We start from the raw sequence: 20,279 nt of genomic DNA, 5'->3' as shown, positions 1-20,279 counted from the left end.
CTGAGGAGATCATCTAGTCTAAGCCCCTGCTCAAAGCATGATCAATCCCCAGACAGATTTTTGCCCCAGGCCCCTAAATGGCTCCTTCCAGGGTTGAACTCACAACATTAGGTTTAGCAGGGCAATGCTCAAACCACTGAGCTATCCCCCCCCACGTAACTCTTTTTATAGCACAAACACACCTCATCTCATGAAGACCTGGAGGCCCTGAACCTGTCCTCGCTTAACTACCCATGCTTCTGCACCCTACAGCATTTCTAGGCACACCATTGTTCTATACAGTTGGACTTTCAATCTCAGTGGTATATGCTTGTCATATGGAACTCCTGAGATGTTATTCCACACTTTTCCAGCACTCCTGGTCTGTATCTCATGTTCACGTTCACTGTCTTCCATAACCCAGCTGCCAAAGTACTTAAACTGGTGAGTCTGCTTTAGTCATACTCCATCATTCTCTATATCCAGTTTCCCTGTGGCATCTCTACTGATCGACATGATCTCAGTCTTAGTTATGTTCATTTTCATCCCATGCCCGCTTAGCTGGGCATGCTTCTGGTTTACTATTTTTCTTAGCAATAAAAGTGTCCTCAAAAGAAGATCTATGTCTTCTTCATCTAGCACCTTCTCACCCTTTTTCCCATTGGGGTCCTCCTGTGGACATAGCCCATCAATATGATAAATAGCAGACCACTTTTCACTTCAAAGGGACTTGTCATTCAAAACATTTTGGATCACTGTGGTAGGTGCTTTATACAGTAGATTTACCATACCTACTGAATACTCAGGCACTCCATATTTGCTCAGCGGATCCTTCTGTCCTACTCTAGCAACTTCCATATCACTTGCCAAATCAGCTTTGTCATATACAGATACTATTTGGAAAATAGCTCAGTGCATCCTGCTAAGAACAATTTGCCCCCAAGCCACATTTGAATCCACATCATGGGGCCCAGTTACAGAGACAAATCCAGATTCTTAGCTGGTGTAAATTCATGTAATTTCATTGACTTCACTAATTTACCTCAACTGAGAATATGACCTACTGAACATCTTTCAAGAATCAGAGGAGTACAACATATTACCATAATGCAAGACAAAAACATAGTTTGAAAATAAGAGATGGAAATTTGTGCTGTAGTGAAATCCAATTTATACCTAAAAATGGACACCTTCAAAATTAAAAGTTAAGAAGCCTGAAAGTGAATTCAGGGACTCAGTGGAACAATTCAGGGATTCAGCCACTTTCCCACAGCCATATAATTCTTCACCACTCACTATCACTCCATAGATTTATAGCACACACCAAACTATAATTTAACTGAGTATGTAATTGAAACGTGGATCGAGAGTCTGAAAGCAGTGGTAAAATGTGCTTCTTGGGGATACATATTATATATCTGCACATGCATGCATGCACAGAGCTCACTTTTCATTTAGATTTGTATAGATATTATGTTTCTTAGTGGAATACGGACTACCAGGAATTCAGGTTTGCATGCTCAAGAATTCCAGGTAATTCAGATCGCATACAGATTTTTGGGTATTTTCCTTCACACTGAATCAACCAACCTTTTGAGGTTCATCTATCACACAAAACAAAACACTTATAATATTAGTGAGATATATAATCTTAATAGATCTCTAGGCAACAAAAATGCCTAATAACTATTCTCTCCTTTTGTGTGTGTTTTGGAGTTGATTGCTATGAGTCCTTAAGAAATCATGAGGGATTCATTTATAGAAAAAAAATGCAAAAGCTCTTCATTCTGGATTTGTAATGTACAAAATAATCCATCAGGAAAAAATTAATCCATTAAGTCCATTAAAATCTTCAAAGGCTCCTTAAAAGAAAACTTCAACAACTCTAAAATGAATTATAAATGGCTCAGTTGGAGTAACAGTTTTAAACTATAATTGATAATGGTGCATTCCCTTTGCTTGGGAGAAAAACTGGAATGGTTTGGGTCTGGTACATTTATGAAGGGCTTTAGATAGAGCTATTAAACAATATTCACCAACATTGGAGGAGTGTATATATTTCATTTTGACTTAGACTTTTTTTTTTAAAAAAAATGCAGATCCTATACGATAAGCATTTTTGACAAAACCAGAACCATCATCATTATAGCCAGTTAAAAAGGCAGAAATTGAAGATGTGTTTTCCATTTCCCCTCCTCAAATTTCAAAACCCAGCATTTCAAATTTTGAACTTTTCAAATCCAAAAGAATTCCAACCTGCTCTGTACACAGTGCATCTGTGAATTTAGCAACATGTTCCCATCATCACATAACAAAATATGCAACCAAACAAGTCCTCTTAAAAGTAGTCTCATCACTCCAAGCATACCAACTCTTTGTAACCTGCCATCTCTCAGAATCACAGAAACAGCTCCTTGAAACATGCCTGTAAATTCAACACAATTGGGCTATTTCAGACCAGGAGATGGGAATGTCTTTCCAACAGCTCTTTCTTATATGCCAGAGTATCTCTGCTGATTGCAACTGTGGCAGTAGCACATGGAGAAAGAAGAAGCCTCTTGGATAGAGCGGTTGTAGGTAATTTAGGTTTTATAGATCAAAATTAAAAGTTAAAGGAAGGGATAGTGGGAGAAGAGTTTTCCTTCTTTCTGGCTTTGGTAAGCAACACGCCTTCACAATTCCCCTTCCTCCTTGGTTTGTGGCTCTTTCCTATTTCAATTTACACATTAGCCACTGGTCAGAATGAAACCTTTACACTCCACTCCCAAACAGTTTATCTCACAGGACCCTACATTCAGTGCCTCCTGTGATAATAATAATAATAATACATGGAGATATACCTATCTCATAGAGCTGGAAGGGACCTTGAAAGGTCATCAAGTCCAGGCCCCTGCCTTCACTAGTAGGACCAAGTACTGATTTTTGCCCCAGATCCCTAAGTGGCCCCCCCTCAAGGATTGAACTCATAACCCTGGGTTTAGCAGGCCAATGCTCAAACCACTGAGCTATCCCTTCCCCCTCCCCTATTCTGGGATGGATGTAAGATAAAGCCCAATTTAGAGTACATTGCAGTGGACAAAACTAGAAGTGACAAAGTCATAGATCATAGTAGCAAGGTCCACATCTTAAAGAAAAGTTTGCAATTGCCTGACTGAATGCAGATGAAAGAGGGACACCCTTCCTGGTGCTGCTACCTGGTCATACATTAACAGCTGAGAATGGAACCTGACCCCCTTGCATTTCAAGCTTGCAAACGCACATTCCCAATGGGGCAGCTAAACTCTTTGCCATATCTTCCAATTGCTTTTCTCAGCCCCATAGCATCACTCAAGTCTCAGTCAAAGTAATCCTCAGTCCGTTGACTCAAATCCATGCCTCAATCTCACCCAGAGCAAATGGGACTGAAGAGCTCAAGGACTTAAAAACGGAAGAGGCTTGGAATTTCTTTAAGTTATATATTCAAAAACGAACTGCAATTTGCATCCCAAGCAAGGGGGAAAAACTTGTAGGGAAAGGCTCCTGATGCAGCTAGATGAATAACCACCTCAAAAAGCTTAGTAAGAGCAGAAGTAGGCAGAGAGCTTACAGGGAATGAAAAAAGGGATTCTTCAGCAAAGAAAGCTACATCTTGGAGGTCAGAAAATGTAGGAATAAAGTGAGAGTTTTGAAAAGTGAATCTGAGTTAGATCTTGTCAAGGAAATTAAAATAAACAAGAGTTTTTTTTAGTTATATAAATAAAATAAAGAACAAGGAAGGATGAGGCTGGGCTGCTGTGCAGTGTAGAAAGATAATGTAGGTTATTAAATATTTTTGTGATTTTCAATAAGTATGATATTATAGAACATGGACATGAAGGCAGGAAATTACCACATCTGAAGCAGAAGAAAAACTTAAAGAGCTTAATGTACTCAAATGGGGGGGACTGGATAATTTCCATCCCAGAATACTGAAATAACTGTCACATGAGATTGCTAGTCCAGTAGCAAGGATTTTTAATAACTATCTATTTGGGGAGGTACCATGTGACTAGAGAATAGCTAACATCATACCTATACTTAAAAATGATGCAGGCAACGACAAACCAGTTAGTCTAACGTTGGATTTTAGGCAAGGTTTCAGAACAAATTTTGAATGAATAATTCAATTCATGGAAGTAAATGGAAAGGGGATGTAATGCTACATTGGTTTACTAAAGGTTGTCCATGCCAGACTAACCTGATTTCCTTTTTTATGAAAATAATTGATATTTTAGATAAGGGACAAACAGTAGATCTAATATACTTGGACTTCAGTAAAGCACTTGACATGGTAGCACAGAGGGAACTGGCTAAAAGGGAGAAGGCAAAGGGTTGTGCTGAAAGGTGGACTTTTGGACTGGGGAGACATTACTAGTGGAGTTCTTTAAATATTGGTCTTGGGACTGATCTTATTTAATATTTTTATTAATGACCTTGGCACAAAAAGTAGGAGTGAGCTAATGAAATCTGATGATAAAATGTTGGGAGGCATTGTCGGTACACAGGAGGATTGGAATATTATACAGGAAAATCTGGATGACCTTGAAAACTAGAGTGAGAGAAATGGAATGAAATTTAATAGTACAAAGTCAGTCACTTACAGTCTAATAATAAGAATTTCTGCAATAGACTGAGGAATTATCATTTAGGACCAACAGAGGAAAGAGACCAGGGTGTATTGGCAATCACAGGATGCTGTGAGCCATCTATGTGATGCAGCTGTAAAAAAAATAAATGTAATCCTAGGGTATATCAAGCGAGTCACTTCCAGTAGAGATAGAAAGTATTAATACCATTGTACAAGGCACTGGTAAGACCTCTTCAGGAATACTGTATACAATTCTGTCATCCATGTTCAAGAAAGATACATTTAAACCAGAACAGGTGAAGAGAAGGGCTATTAGGATAATCAGGAATAGAATCCTGTCTTAAGAGAGGAAACTAAAAGAGTTTGGCTTATTTAGCTTAGCAAAATGAAGGATGAGAGGGGCTATGATTACTCTCTCTAAATATATCAGGGATGTAAACACCAGGGAGGTTGAAAACCTATTTAAACTAAAGGACAATGTTGGCACCAGAACAAATGGATATGCCATGAGCAAATTCAGATGTTTTCAGAAAAAGGTTTCTAACCATCAGCGGGATGAGGTTCTGGAAATAGGAGTTGTGGGAGCAAACAACTAAATTAGTTTTAAGAGTGAGCTGGACCAATTTATGAGTGGGAATGTATGACAGGTTTACTTGTGATAGTAGGGGAGCAAGGCTTCGCAGCCCTGAGGGTCCCTTCTGGTTTGACTTGGATGTTCCTAAAATCTCATGCTTCATGGCTTCAGATAGTCATGTGCAAATGTTAGGAATTGATTTTTCTCCCAGTGTATTCTACTATTTTTGTTGACTTCCTCTGAAGTATCAGAGAGTATCTGGAGATGGGACACTGAATGGGATAGGCCAGTTCTCTAAAGTGCCACCGAGCATTCTCTCTCTTAGGTGTGTGGCTGTCTGATTCAGTGGCTAGCTGATCACCATATTTGGCATGGGGAAGGAATTCCCCCCGGTCAGATAGGCAGGGACCATCTTGGTTTTTTGCCTTCATCTTCAGTATGGGGTGTGGGTCACTTGGCAAGATCATCTGCATATATCTCACTTAATCAATTTCCTACCATTGCAGGGGCCTCAGGTATTGGTGTACTTGGGTCCCTTCTATTCTCTGCCTGTGGCACAATAGTTTAGTTTCTTAAGGTTGTAATACCTTGATCTAATGCTAGTTGTTGGGTTTAGTGTGGGGGTGCTGGGTGGTGTTGCTGGCCTGTGATACACGTCAGACTAGATGATCTGGTGGTTCTTTCTGGTCTTAAATTCTATTACCTTAATCTAACCACTGGATCCCATGTGCTTGTAAGGTTGGCTGGGGCTGGATACAGTCTGCAGACTGTTTCTGGGCTTCTTCGCACTCTCTCCGGGATGTAGATGTTATGTCTAGTGCCCTTTCTCTGCAGACATACTGTCTAGGCCTGGCCTACACTATGAGTTTAGGTCGAATTTAGCAGCGTTAGATCAATTTAACCCTGCACCCGTCCACACGAAGCCATTTTTGTCGACTTAACGGGCTCTTCAAATCGATTTCAGTACTCCTCCCCGACAAGGGGATTAGCACTGAAATCAACCTTGCTGGGTTGAATTTGGGGTAGTGTGGACACAATTCGACGGTATTGGCCTCCGGGAGCTAACCCAGAGTGCTCCATTGTGACTGCTCTGGACAGCACTCAACTCCGATGCACTGGCCAGGTAGACACGAAAAAGCCCTGCAAACTTTTGAATTTCATTTCCTTTTTGGCCAGCGTGGCGAGCTCATCAGCACAGGTGACCATGCAGTCCCAGAATCGCAAAAGAGCTCCAGCATGGACTGAACGGGAGATACTGCATCTGATCGCTGTATGGGGAGACAAATCCATGCTATCAGAACTCCGTTCCAAAAGATGAAATGCCCAGATATTTGAAAAAATTTCCAAGGGCATGAAGGACAGAGGCTATAACAGGGACCCGCAGCAGTACAGCGTGAAACTTAAGGAGCTCAGGCAAGCCTACCAAAGAACCAGAGAGGCAAATGGCTGCTCTGGGTCAGAGCCCCAGACATGCCACTTCTATGATGAACTGCATGCCATTGTAGGGGGTGTCCCTACAACAGTGGTTCTCAAACTTTAACAACCTGTGAACCCCTTTCACTAAAATGTCAAGACTCACGAACCCCCTCCTAAAAATGAATATTTCCAGGGATTTTCTCCTTTACCTGAGTATAAATTATAAAAGCAGTGATCCTGGAAATATAAAATTTGTTTTTATGACTTGCTTATTACATACTATTTATTATTATCTATCATTACAGTATTTTTATTACATTATGAAAACGGCAACACTCTTCCAAGATCTCACTTTCGCAGCTTGTATCACTTTGAATAAGCCTGTTACAAGACAAGACTCCTATGTTTCATTAAGGAGTATCAGATGTGAAAGAGCATGAATGTATTTAAGAAGCCAACTCAAAGAGTTCCTCCTACACAAGCATTCAGGTCTTGAGCAGTCCAGGCAAACAACGCACATTACAACAAAGCTTAAACTTGTTCTTCATAATAATTTTAAAAACAAGTCGAGCTGCCTATTTAATTTTAAAAACAGCAAAAAATATCCACCTCCCTTTCCATTTCTTATAAGGAGTCTTGAAGTTTGATAGATATGCTTGCTTTGATCTGCTTAGCTCTTGGAAGTCCAGGGACTCCATGCTGCTGGTCCCGTGCTGTCCGGGGTCCCTAGGGACAGCTCTGTCCTCCATTAGGGAATTTTTTCCTGAGAACCCCCTGTAACATTTCACAAACCCCCAGGGGTTCACGAATTCCAGTTTGGGAACCACTGCCCTACAGCTACGCTACCCCTGTGTGTGGACTCCGTCAATGGATTCTCATGCAACAGGAATGTGGATTTTGGGGACGAGGAAGATGATGATGAGGAGAACATTGAAGATAGGGCACAGGATGCAAGCAGAGAAAACATTTTCCCCGACAGCCAGGAACTGTTTATCACCCTGGACCCAGTACCCTCCCAACCCACCCAAGGCGGGCTCACGTACCGTGAAGGCGGAGAAGGGACCTTTGGTGAGTGTACCTTTGTAAATATTGTACATGGTTTAAGAGCAAGCGTGTTTAATGATTAATTTGCCCTGAAGACTTGGGATGCATTCACGGCCAGTACAGCTACTGGAAAAGTCTGTTAACGTGTCTGGGGATGGAGCATAAATCCTCCAGGGACATCTCAGTGAAGCTTTCCTGGATGTACTCCCAAAGCCTTTGCAAAAGGTTTCTGGGGAGGGCAGCCTTATTCCGTACTCCATGGTAGGACACTTTACCACACCAGGCCAGTAGCACGTAGTCTGGAATCATTGCATAACAAAGCATGGCAGCGTATGGTCCCCGTGTTTGCTGGCATTCAAGCAACATCAGTTCTTTATCTCTCTATGTGTTATCCTCAGGAGAGTGATATCCTTCATGGTCACCTGGTTGAAATAGGGGAATTTTATTAAGGGGACATTCTGAGGTGGCCGTTCCTGCTGGGCTGTTTGCCTGAGGCTGAACAGAAATCATCCCCGCTGTGCACCACATGGTGGGGGGAGGGGTGAAGCGATCATCCCAGAGAATACGGTGTGTGTGTGGGGGGAGGGGTTTAGTTGGGTTTGTGCTGCACATTAACCCGAAAACCGCAGCCCCTCCTTTTAAATGGCCAATCCATTTTAAATGGCCAACCTAACAGGTGCATGGTATGGGAAATGAGGCGCTGCTGTTTGAAACCATGTAACGTTAACAGCTTGGTTCATCGTGAAAGAGTCTACCCATTGTTCTCTAAAATGTGTCTTTTTAAATAGGACTCTCCCTTTTTTTTCCTCCCACAGCTGCAAATATTTCAACGCTCCCCGTATTATCTGCGTCCCAGAGACTAGCGAAGATTAAAAGGCGAAAAAAACGCACTCGCGATGAAATGTTCTCTGAGCTCATGCAGTCCTCCCACACTGAAAGAGACCAGCAGAATGCATGGAGGCAGACACTGTCAGAGTGCAGGAAAGCACAATATGAACGCAAGGACATGTGGCGGGATCAAGATGATAGGTGGCGTCAGCATGATGAGAGGAGGCAGGATGCAATGCTGAGGCTACTAGAAGATCAAACTGATATTCTCCGGCATATTGTTGAGGTGCAGGAAAGGCAACAGGAGCACAGACCGCCGCTGCAGCCCCTGTGTAACGAACCGCCCTCCTCCTCAATTTCCATAGCCTCCTCACCCAGACGCCCAAGAACGTGGTGGAGGGGCCTCCGGGCACCCAACCACTCCACCCCAAAGGACTGCCCAAGCAACAAAAGGCTGGCATTCAATAAGTTTTGAAGTGCAGTGTGGCCTTGTCCTTCCCTCCTCCACCACCCCACCCGGTGCTTCCCTCCTCCCCCACCCCTCCTGGGCTAACTTGGCAATTATCCCCCCATTTGTGTGATAAAGTAATAAAGAATGCATGAATTTGAAACAACCATGACTTTATTGCCTCTGCAATCAGTGATCAAAGGGGGGAGGGGAGGACGGTTGGCTTACAGGGAAGTGGAGTGAACCAAGGGGGCGGGTTTTCATCAAGGATAAACAAACAACTTTCACACTGTAGCCTGGCCAGTCATGAAACTGGTTTTCAAAGCTTCTCTGATGCGCAGCATGCCCTGCTGTGCAGGGCCAGCTTTAGGGGTATTGACCCGATTCCCCCGAATTGGGCCCCGTGCCCCTAAGAGGGCCCCACATCCTCCCTAAGGACCCTCCACTGACGTGCTGACATAGGCACTGGCAGCCAATTGAGCTGCCGCCGAAGTCCCGCTGCTGTCTTTGGCGGCAGCTCTTTCGAATCGGGCCCTGCAGTGCCTAAAGCCGGCCCTGCTGCTGTGCTCTAACCGCCCTGGTGTCTGGCTGTGCGTAATCAGTGGCCGGGCGATTTGCCTCAACCTCCCACCCCGCCATAAACATCTCCCCCTTACTCTCACAGATATTGTGGAGCACACAAAGCAGTGTTAACAATGGGAACACTGGTTTCGCTGAGGTCTATCCGAATCAGTAAACTGCACCAGCGTGCTTTTAAATGTCCAAATGCACATTCTACCACCATTCTGCACTTGCTCAGCCTATAGTTGAACAGCTCCTGACTACTGTCCAGGGTGCCTGTGTATGGCTTCATGAGCCATGGCATTAAGGGGTAGGCTGGGTCCCCAAAGATAACTATAGGCATTTCAACATCCCCAATGCTTATTTTCTGGTCTGGAAAGTAAGTCCCTTGCTGCAGCCATTCACACAGACCAGAGATCCTAAAGATGCAAGCTTCATGTACCATTCCTGGCCATCCCACGTTGATGTTGGTGAAACGTGCCTTGTGATCCACCAGTGCTTGCAGCACCATTGAAAAGTACCCCTTGCAGTTTATGTATTGGCTGCCTTGGTGCTCCGGTCCCAAGATAGGGATATGCATTCCGTCTATCGCCCCACCACAGTTAGGGAATCCCATTGCAGCAAAGCCATCCACTATGAGCTGCACATTTCCCAGAGTCACTACCCTTGATAGCAGCAGATCAGTGATTGCATTGGCTACTTGCATCACAGCAGCCCCCACAGTAGATTTGCCCACTCCAAATTGATTCCCAAGTGACCAGTAGCTGTCTGGCATTGCAAGCTTCCAGAGGGCTATCTCCACTCGCTTCTCAACTGTGAGGGCTGCTCTCATCTTGGTATTCTTGTGCTTCAGGGCAGGGGAAAGCAAGTCACAAAGTTCTATGAAAGTGCCCTTATGCATGCGAAAGTTTCGCAGCCACTGGAAATCATCCCAGACCTGCAACACTATGAGGTCCCACCAGTCTGTGCTTGTTCCCCGGGCCCAGAATCGGCGTTCCACAGCATGAATCTGCCCCATTACCACCATGATGTCCAAATTGCCAGGGCCTGTGCTTTGAGAGAAGTCTGTGTCCATGTCCTCATCACTCTCGTTACCGCACTGCCGTCGCCTCCTCGCCTGCTTTTGCAGGTTCTGGTGCTGCATACACTGCAGGATAATGCGCGTAGTGTTTACAGTGCTCATAACTGCCCCGGCGATCTGAACGGGCTCCATGCTTGCCGTGGTATGGCGTCTGCATGGAAAAAAGGTGCAAAATGATTCTCAGCCGTTGCTCTCACTGAGGGAGGGGGGCCTGACAACATGTACCCAGAACCACCCGTGACAATATTTTTGCTCCATCAGGCACTGGGAGCTCAACCCAGAATTCCAATGGGCGGCAGAGACTGCAGGAACTGTGGGATAGCTACCACGGTGCAACACTCCGAAAGTCGACGCTAGCCTCGGTACTGTGGACGCACTCTGCTGACTTAATGCGCTTACTGGGGACACAATCGACTGTATCAAATCAATTTCTAAAAAATCGACTTCTATTAAATAGACCTAATTTCGTAGTGTAGACATATCTGAAATTAGTGCCAGCTTTTCCTGGCCTCCCTAGTAATTCTTGCATACCCCAAGAGTTCCACCAAAGCTATGGACCCTCTGAATTACTGCCTTCCCCTTCAGGACCATGTGACAGTGGAACAAGGGACACACAGACTTTGCAAAGGAATTTCTAAGCCACTCACACTTTATTCATAGAAAAAAAGCCACATGAAATTAAGAGATCAATGGAAAACAACAAACACCATCACAAAAATCCCTCCCTCTTGTGTCCCAACCACTCCAAGAGCCCTCTGGGTTTTGGTCTGTCCTTTCGGGGTCCCAGGACCCTCCTTTCCTCTTTCTCCTCCTGCGCAGTCTTGTTGCCTTATTCTGACCTCTTCACTCAAAAGGCCAATGAGAAAGCCTTCCTTTTATAACATTCCAAACCTCTCCCTCACATGTCAGGTGACTCTCCTGACCTCCCTACCTCTTCAAATTCTAGTCCAAGATAGAGGTAAAAAGGCATCAAATGAGGCAACAGTGCATTTTACAGGGGCATTCACAAAACAAAATTGGGTTTATACTTTGCTACAGACACATACTAGTGTGTGACACATGCATGCTCCTAATTGGAAATGGTCAGTTAATTCATTATCCAGGTCAGTTAAGTGACTGTTCCAGGACCCTGGCCAGAAATTTTAGGATCCCTATGCCCCTGCTGTGATATGTAAAACATACCATTTCTGGTGCAAATGCTGAAGTATGAAAGCTTCGGATCCATTTTCCATGAGTATTTGTGCAAGCAAAAGAACAGCATGAGTGTTTACAGAAAGTGAACACAAAAAGACAGTGATCATTGACAAAATAAATTCATTTTTAAATGTCAACAAATATTTACAGAATATATGTAATCGCCCTGTTCTAGGTGTAGCTCCTCCACTACTAGCCACTAAGCCCTTGATTCAGTGTCTATTTAACTCTCTGGAATGGGCACTAGGTCAGGCACTAACAGGAATTTTCCTTTAGTTCAAGTGATATGAGTCTTGTCCTTTTGGAACATGAGGATCTGAATCTTATCCCTCCTGTAACTGAGAAATGCCAAGTGCCCATACTATGCAGCATAGTGAGAAATGTGTTAAAACAGAACAAAATGAAACAAAAACCAGAACGCCTTCCTCCGAACCCTGAGAAATCCTGTATTTACAGCACAACTCTTTTAAACAAATCCAGATTCTAGAAGTCAATACATCACATCAATAAAAAAGTCACATACCAAATAGTAAAAGCTGAATCTAGACCTCTTAATAAGCCTGCTCTGCCCCAGTTTATGTCAATGTTTTTCATACAATAAAACCCTCTTTGAGCAAATAACTGATAAAGTAATAAACCTGTCAAATGCATAAATTGACTGTTCACTAGGGCTATCTGGCAGTTTGTTCATACAGAGGCAGATGCTCTATTATACCACACTTGCTGCAGGATATGTTTGTCTGTTATACGATAAGAAGGGAAAATAGTGAGCAAAGATTAACTTTGACTTTACAGCAAGCTAAATATTCATGGGAGAAGAAAAGAAGATGTTATTTAAATTTATCTATGTGATGTCTGAAAAAAAATGTATACACAAAATTATTTTCATTAGATTTCTACATTATATCCAAATGTTAAGGGGTGTGATTTGACTACAAGAATAGCAGTTATTAAAATTGGAATAATAATACTTTGCACTTATTTTATCTAGAACATTTCACATTGGTGAAGTCACTTAATTCACTGCTAGAAGGTGCTCATATACTAAGGTGACAAGGGCACAATAAGAACCTATATAGAACAGACTGGAGAACAGAATGTTATGTGCTCTAAAATATTAAATAATTACAGTAATCCCCACAATATCCTTGTTAGTTCAGAAAATATTATTGTACCCATTTTACAGATGGCACAGAAAAGTTAGAGGACTTATTAAAAAAAAAATCACACAATTAGGCCCCATCCTGCAAGCTCTTCCACACCGGAGGTCTCTTACACCTGTGCAGAGCCCTACTCAGATCAGTGGGGCTTCACACTGGCACAGACTGCATGGAACTGTCCACAGGATCAGCGCTTTTGTCAGAGACAGGAACAGAACTAAAAAGTCCTAATGCCTTTTCATCTATGGATGAAAAAATGCTATACAAGAGCTAGGTAGTATAATTATTAACTCCCAGTCCACTGCTCTACTGGAGAACCCAACATCTCCAAATAGCTTGTTATATGGCTCACTAAAAGTGCCTTTTAAAAAGTTAGGGTTCATATTTTAAAGAGGCTCCAAATATTAAGAAACATAGATGTTATTACATTGGTGCCGTTTTACCAAATAACCCTTACAGAAATCAAAAGAACGAAATCAGAGAGCACTTGCAATCAACTATTTTTTCCCACAAACCCCATAGCTATATGTAGCACACAATTGGTACAATAATGGAAAAAGTATTGATTGTTTGTGTAGGATATTAAATCACCAGGACAAAAATGTTATTCATTTTGATATTTAATTTCCAGCTATATTCTTCTCCTTGAAATATGCCCTATATTAACTCTTGTGCAGTGAAACTAATCTGGAGAATGATTGTCAGAATGCAGGGTTTGAGAGGAGATTTGATCAAATGAGAAATAATGCAAGCTTTTGGAAGTTTCTCTTATCCCCTCCTCTTTTATATAAAATAGAGGACTATATTAAATTAAAAACTATTAAAAGAAAAGCCAGCACTGAAATAGAGATGAAATTTCTGAGGGCATTTGGATTTCTTAAAGCTGAAATGGTTGTTGTAAATTTAGAGACAATTAGGAGTACGGCTCCAAAATAAAGGGGGCAGATCTCCACTTTTCAAACTTTAGGGAAGTGAGATTTTTCAAGGAGTTTGAAGTGATAATTGCCATGGACGACACCAACTATTTGTATAGTTTTCTCCATTTGGAAAAGCCTATTTTCAGCATGACTGCTCCTGATGTACTATGGATGAATGTGCATCGGAAACAGAAAAGGCAAGGCTTTATGAGAGTATGATCCTGATGGAAGAGGAGATAGATGCTTAAATATAAGAATCTGTCAGAGAGTCAACAGGAAATAGTTGTGTTGTCAGCAAAAATTTGCAGCGCTAAAATTGATCTTGTGCTGAGCATATATGAATCTTAGATTCTCCCACTCAGAGCTTAGTTAGTGTATTTTGCAGGAATTCACGCAAAAGAAGAAAGCTGCTAGCCACACACACGCACACTGGTCATAATAAATGTATTATCTTTCACATTAATTGTACCATTTTATATTATTGGAAGTTAAACCCAAAGCAATAATTTCACGTGTTTCTGTAATTTGTTACTTCTAGCTGTAATAAAAAAAAAGTAAGAGTCTTCCAGTATTTAGGAGCATCTCAAGTTGTGCTGTTGCATGTAAGTGCAGGTTTAAGCTTCTTCTACTATTTCAGCACAATGCTAATAGGTAAGTTTGCTAATATTGTCTCATTTCTTCATTTTGCTTTGGATTCCCACCATATTTCAGTGCAGCTCTTCTAAGCTCTGTCTCTAAGTGACAAAGTCAGCTAGGGAAAAAAACAACCACTATCCACTAGGTCATTGAGGGAGGCACCAAACTGTTCCAGGCATGATAGAGCTCAGGTGTCAGCAGTGAACAAATGGAGAGCCTGCTATAGCTGCAAGGTCCCATCACTGCTTGCACCCATCAGAAATGCTGCTAGCATGGTCAAAGCACGGGATGAGGGCTCACAATCTGAGTTTTATATGGCTCCTGCTTTGTGCCAGGATCTAATAGGTTTGGATGAGAAGTGATCCTCTCTTTAAATATCTGTGTCCAATAATGGATGCATAGCTGCTCCTCTCATAGCACTGATAACACTCATAGCAAATAACCTAGGTATCCTGTGACCCATTTTTGTTGGATACAGCAGTGAGAGATGCCGATCAGGGAGCTGGTTACAGCTCACTGATTCTCTGCCTAGCCCCTGGCACCGCTTAGAGTAGACCGCTCTACCTTCCATCAGCCAGCTATAGTAATTCCCTAGTACCTTATGCCAAATAACTGCCAGCATGCATTCCACTTCCCCTGCCCACCTCTCTTCATCCCAAAGCACCCCTCTGCCACCCAATCGCCTCAGCATCAGGGAAGGAGTCATAGGACCTGGTTTTACACGTTTGATGCACCCAACACACACAAGAATGGCCCTACTGGGTCAGACCAAAGGTCCATCTAGACCAGTATCCTGTCTTCCAACAGTGGCCAGTGCCAGGTGCCCCAGAGGGAATGAACAGAACAGGTAATCATCAAGTGATCCATCCCCTGTCACCCATTCCCAGCTTCTGGCAAACAGAAACACCATTCCTGACCATCCTGGCTAATAGCACCAGAGCAGTATCCACAGGTGTAGGTTTGGGGTCGAAGAGTCTGTTCCTTTTATGATGTCTGAGTTGCACAAAGGGAGTGGGGTGAGGTACAGAATCTGCCCCAATACATCTAATGCATGTTTGGGCAAGTCTGTGACCTATCAACTCTCTGGCTTACACAGCAGAAAGAAGATTCACTCAAAACACAAGACATCTGTGATATTTGAAGATCCTATTGGCTCATAGCTTTATCTGGATACAGCTATCTGCTAAGGACAGTGGACATAGTGTAACACTGAAAATAGGTATTCACTGTATTTCATATACAGGAAAAAAAGACACAGGGACAGATTCTCATTTCAGTTACACTAGTGTAAATCAGGAATAACTCCAATCAAGATAATGGAGTTAAATGGCATAAAACTATTATTTGAGAGATCAACCCATGGTCTGATTCTTTAGGGGCTTAAAATCTAAGGAGCAGATCCTGAAAACCCTGACTTCAATGGTACTACTTATGTGAGTATAGCTAAGCATATGCATAAGTTTTTGCAGAACTGGGGCCTGCATGAATATATTGAAATGGTGGGGATAGAAAAAGAAACAACAAGCCTATGACAATATGTTACACTCAGTAAATAATACTGATCCCATTGATGATGTTGTGATGGGCATGCTCATATGACTAAGGATTTTCAAGACTGGGCATTGGCTTAGCTAGGACATGAGAAGACTCATGAACAGATGTGAGACAAGCCAGAGGAAGGCTGGAAGAATGCATAAAATAAGGTCGTGAGGTTGCTTATGTTTGCGGTGTATGCACATTTATCATAAATTGTTATTATTGTGTTATGTAATTAGTTTAGAAGGTGAAGGACATAAATCCACACCGTGTAGAGGTCAAGCTTAGGAGTTTATTACACACAGCGCTGGCGGAGTGTCACCTTGCTTATTAGGCTCAGAGACACTGTCAATCAATTGATTAGAATAGAATATATAGATTTTCCATGGGCGGGGGAAAGCGACAGGGTAGGCATTTCCACACCCCGGGATAGGTTTTGCAGCAAGACAAGTTAGCACGTTAGCCAATGGTTAAAAGGTTACATAATGTCTCCGCCCATGGTCTCAAGTTATCAAGTTAACATTTAATTAATACTTTGATAAAATGTTATAAGTATAAAATATATATGTTGAATTGTGATTTGGGGTCCATAGGAATGGAGCAACTCCTTTGATTGTGCAACAGGTACATTCCTAGGGGTTAAAGCAAGGAAACAGTGAAAGTATATGACAATACAGATTGTCTTCTTTATGTCTTAAGGCAAGCATTGGTCCCTGGGAAGGAAGGTGGAAGGATGCCATATCTTTATACTGACATATGCCAACTTTTCATAAACTCAAGGTTGGATCTGTGGGAAGAATGTTTCCCTACAGGAGAAACACAATAGGAACAGGGATCCTTTGTTCAATTTGAAACATTGGATGAAACATAATTATTCAGTTATTGCTTCAACATCTGGCATTTCTACTGACCAAGCATATCTTAGCAAAGGCAACGTTATCTGTTTACCCCAGTTTTCTCTTAGCTAATCACTATTTGCTAGGCCTCTGGTCTCTCAACCAAACTCTGGACCTTGGGTCTGAAAAAGAGCTGGCACAATCCATATACCAGGTTGTTATATAAAATGCACATGGATTTTAACCCTTCAGAAGGTAAGTGAATTATTTTGATCCAGTTCTTGTTTGAATCATGAATTCTTGATTTCAATGGTTGCCGCGCTATCAATATTTCAGACAAAGTGCCCCCATCTTGGTACTTCATAGGTATCAATATCCTGAAGCTCAGGAATTCTGCTTAAACTGTAGAATACATCTTCATAATCAGTGAACATACAACTGCCCTCTACACCTTAAAAAAAGGTTCACATGACAGTTATATCTTAACTGTCCTTCCACATATTTGCTTATTTATTTAATTGTTACTATTCACACTCTTCTGAGACAAAAATCAGGATTTGTGGAGTATAAGCTCATTGAGAAACACAAAAGTGTTCCTGATTGTGTCTTCCCATATTGTTTCTGTATTTTTTGGCTTATAGCAATGTCACCTAGTTTATGATAGTTGGCCATGCTTCAGACACAGACATCCTTAGGATTCCATACCTGGTTAGACTGTGAGCCAATAAACACAGAAGGATGACTGGGGGTTAGGAAAGGAATGGTCTCAATTTCCATCTCTCCAATACTTGCCAGGTGTTTTTTCTCCCTGGTGGAACTGAGAATTCCAGTGTTCACTGTCATAGCTAGTGTAAGCCAGTAGATGAATTATTACATTTTGATTACAATGTTTAAAATTATGAACCCCTTTTTTCTTTTGAAAGAATCTGAAGTTAAGCAAATATTTATGTAATTTTCAGTGAACACAGTATGAAAGAGCTGTTCCTGACAAATTATTTTAAGAGTTGGGGCACAGAAAGGATACATCCAGATCTTATGCATTAACATTCTCCTCCTAATTACGTTTAAGGACCCAGTCTAGCAGCATGTGAGCAGTCCCATTGACTTCAACGGTACTACTTAACGTGAGCAAAACTAAGCATGTACATAATTTTTTTCAGGACTGGGGCCCGCCTGAGTATGTTAAAATGGTGAGGATGGAAAAAGGTTATGGCAATATTTTATAGATATTGCAACATTCTCTGGCCTTTTTATAAGTCAAATACAAATTCTGATTTCTGGGTAGCGAAATGCACTGAAAGTGGAGATGATCACAGTACCTAGAAAATGAACAGCATAAAGGATGTATTATGCCAGAGATGTAGTAATTATTTTTTCTTGAGGGACCTTTTCTAAAGAGATGGGTGAAATACTGTCTCCATAGAAGTCAATGGAAGTTTTGCCACTGATTTCATCTCTAGTTTATACATGCATAGAGTAAAGACACAAGCAAAGCTATGTTTCTCTTGATCGGAAGCCTCTACATTAAAGAAAACTGGAAACCAGAAAGGAACTTGACAAAAACGAAAACACATATACTCACCCACAGCCCTTAAAAAAGGCAAACTTTGCTGGGTTCCAAACCAATCATAAGACTTCGGTATCAAAGGTTTGTATCCCTGAAGTGAGTACAAGGACTCATGTAGCTAAACTCTCGTCTCCCATGGTGTCTAATGTATCTAGGAATATTTTATCTTAACCTTTGGCATTTCAACAATGCCTCTCTGCAGGATTGTTCAGGGAACAAACAGAATTCACACAAACCTCTACAGTGACACTAACATTGTAGCTACTTCCATATTTAAATTCTCTCTGAATCAAAGGCAGTACCTGTGTAATCTCACATCAGACTGGTCCAGTACATTGTTAGGCTTTAGTTGTTCCACTGAAATACCTATTGCTTTTCGTTATTGAATTTGTGCTAAGGTGTCTAACATGTAATGAAAGGGAGTTGAAATGAAGACAAATTAAACTGATGAGAAAAACAATAATAAAATACATGGGGTAAATTGAAGTCAATGAAGCTACACTGATTATCATCAGCTGAGGATCTTGTCCCAAAACATTAATGGTCTATCATCGATTCTTCAAAACAGATGACAAAGCTTTAGATAAAAGAGCAGTTTGCCAGTAGAATAGCCAAGTATTGCAAACATCATGCAACTTCTCCTAATCAGCAAAACAAGACACCAAACAGCCGCAATTTATTACATCACAAGCAGTCAACACTTCAAGTTTGTTGTTCTTCACAACCAAATACTCCAAGAATCATCTCTGTAGAGAAGAATTTGCTTTGTTTCACACAGGGCCTGTATTTTGTTTAAGGTCTCCAGTTTGGCACATAGCAAATAGTAATAAATTGGAGGATATACATTTCCTTTAGATAAATCTCATTTTTTTTAAGACAACATATAATCAGAGCTTTCATCCTTAACTTAATATTCCATTTCTTTTTAACTGAACCAAGTGGTGATGTCATTAAGGTTAGCAATTTACATTAATAGATTTCTTCATCCAATATTTTAATGACGACTAAATAAATAGTTGAAAAAAAATCTCTGTAAAAGAAATAAGATACATATAGAATATATTCTCCCACAATCCCCAAATCTAATACACAGCTGTAAGTACACCTAGTTTAAGCTGAGAAACAAAGCCATGACCATCTAGTGTACAGACCTGATACATTAAAATGCTTCAGCTGCTTCAAGTGCACATCCCATTGTCTGTATCTCAATTAGGAGCTCATCCTTTGTAATTCCATCTCCCTCTCTTTCGGAGAATGATTTGATCAAATAACCTATTGTTTAAGAAAAACATTGTTTTACCAAATCAGCCAGCCTATTGTTTTGCGCTTGTCACTCATTACATTATTATTCATCAATGTGTATGATCCCAATATCTGCAAATGGGAATAGAACCTCAGATAAAGCATTTCAAATCCACTCAGCTAGGAATAGGCTGTACGTAAATAGTGAAAATTTAAAATATATATATATATATATATATATATAAAGAAAGTGTTGCAGTATTGTGTAGTTAATGACAATGCTGAACAGATGTAAATTAATGTTAAACTGATGTGTCTTATTATAATAATTATTGGAGCATTGCCAAAAGCTTCTCCCTATCCCTCCATCAGCGGTCCCTTCCAACCCTGATATTCTATGATTCTATGACTATTCTTCTGTGCAGTCGATTCATGTTCTTCTGGTTTGGCCCAATTTTGAGACTTATGTGGTAGCGGGATGCCCAGAATAAATTAGGGTGATGAATCAGAATGGGTCCTGATGGAATGAATGGGCTCCACATCACAACATCATGGAGAATTTCATTGTGAAAAACAGTGCAGACTAAAAAAAGTGTGTGTCACAAAGGCCCACTGGTTATTCTCTCCTCTGTGTCAGCAACTGTTGTGAGACCT

The sequence above is a fragment of the Terrapene carolina genome, unplaced genomic scaffold, assembly GCF_002925995.2.
Source record: "Terrapene carolina triunguis isolate 2854851 unplaced genomic scaffold, T_m_triunguis-2.0 Scaffold88, whole genome shotgun sequence".
NCBI lineage: Eukaryota > Metazoa > Chordata > Testudines > Emydidae > Terrapene > Terrapene triunguis.
The sequence above is the reverse complement of the archived record's forward strand: the minus strand, read 5'-3'. Positions refer to the sequence as shown.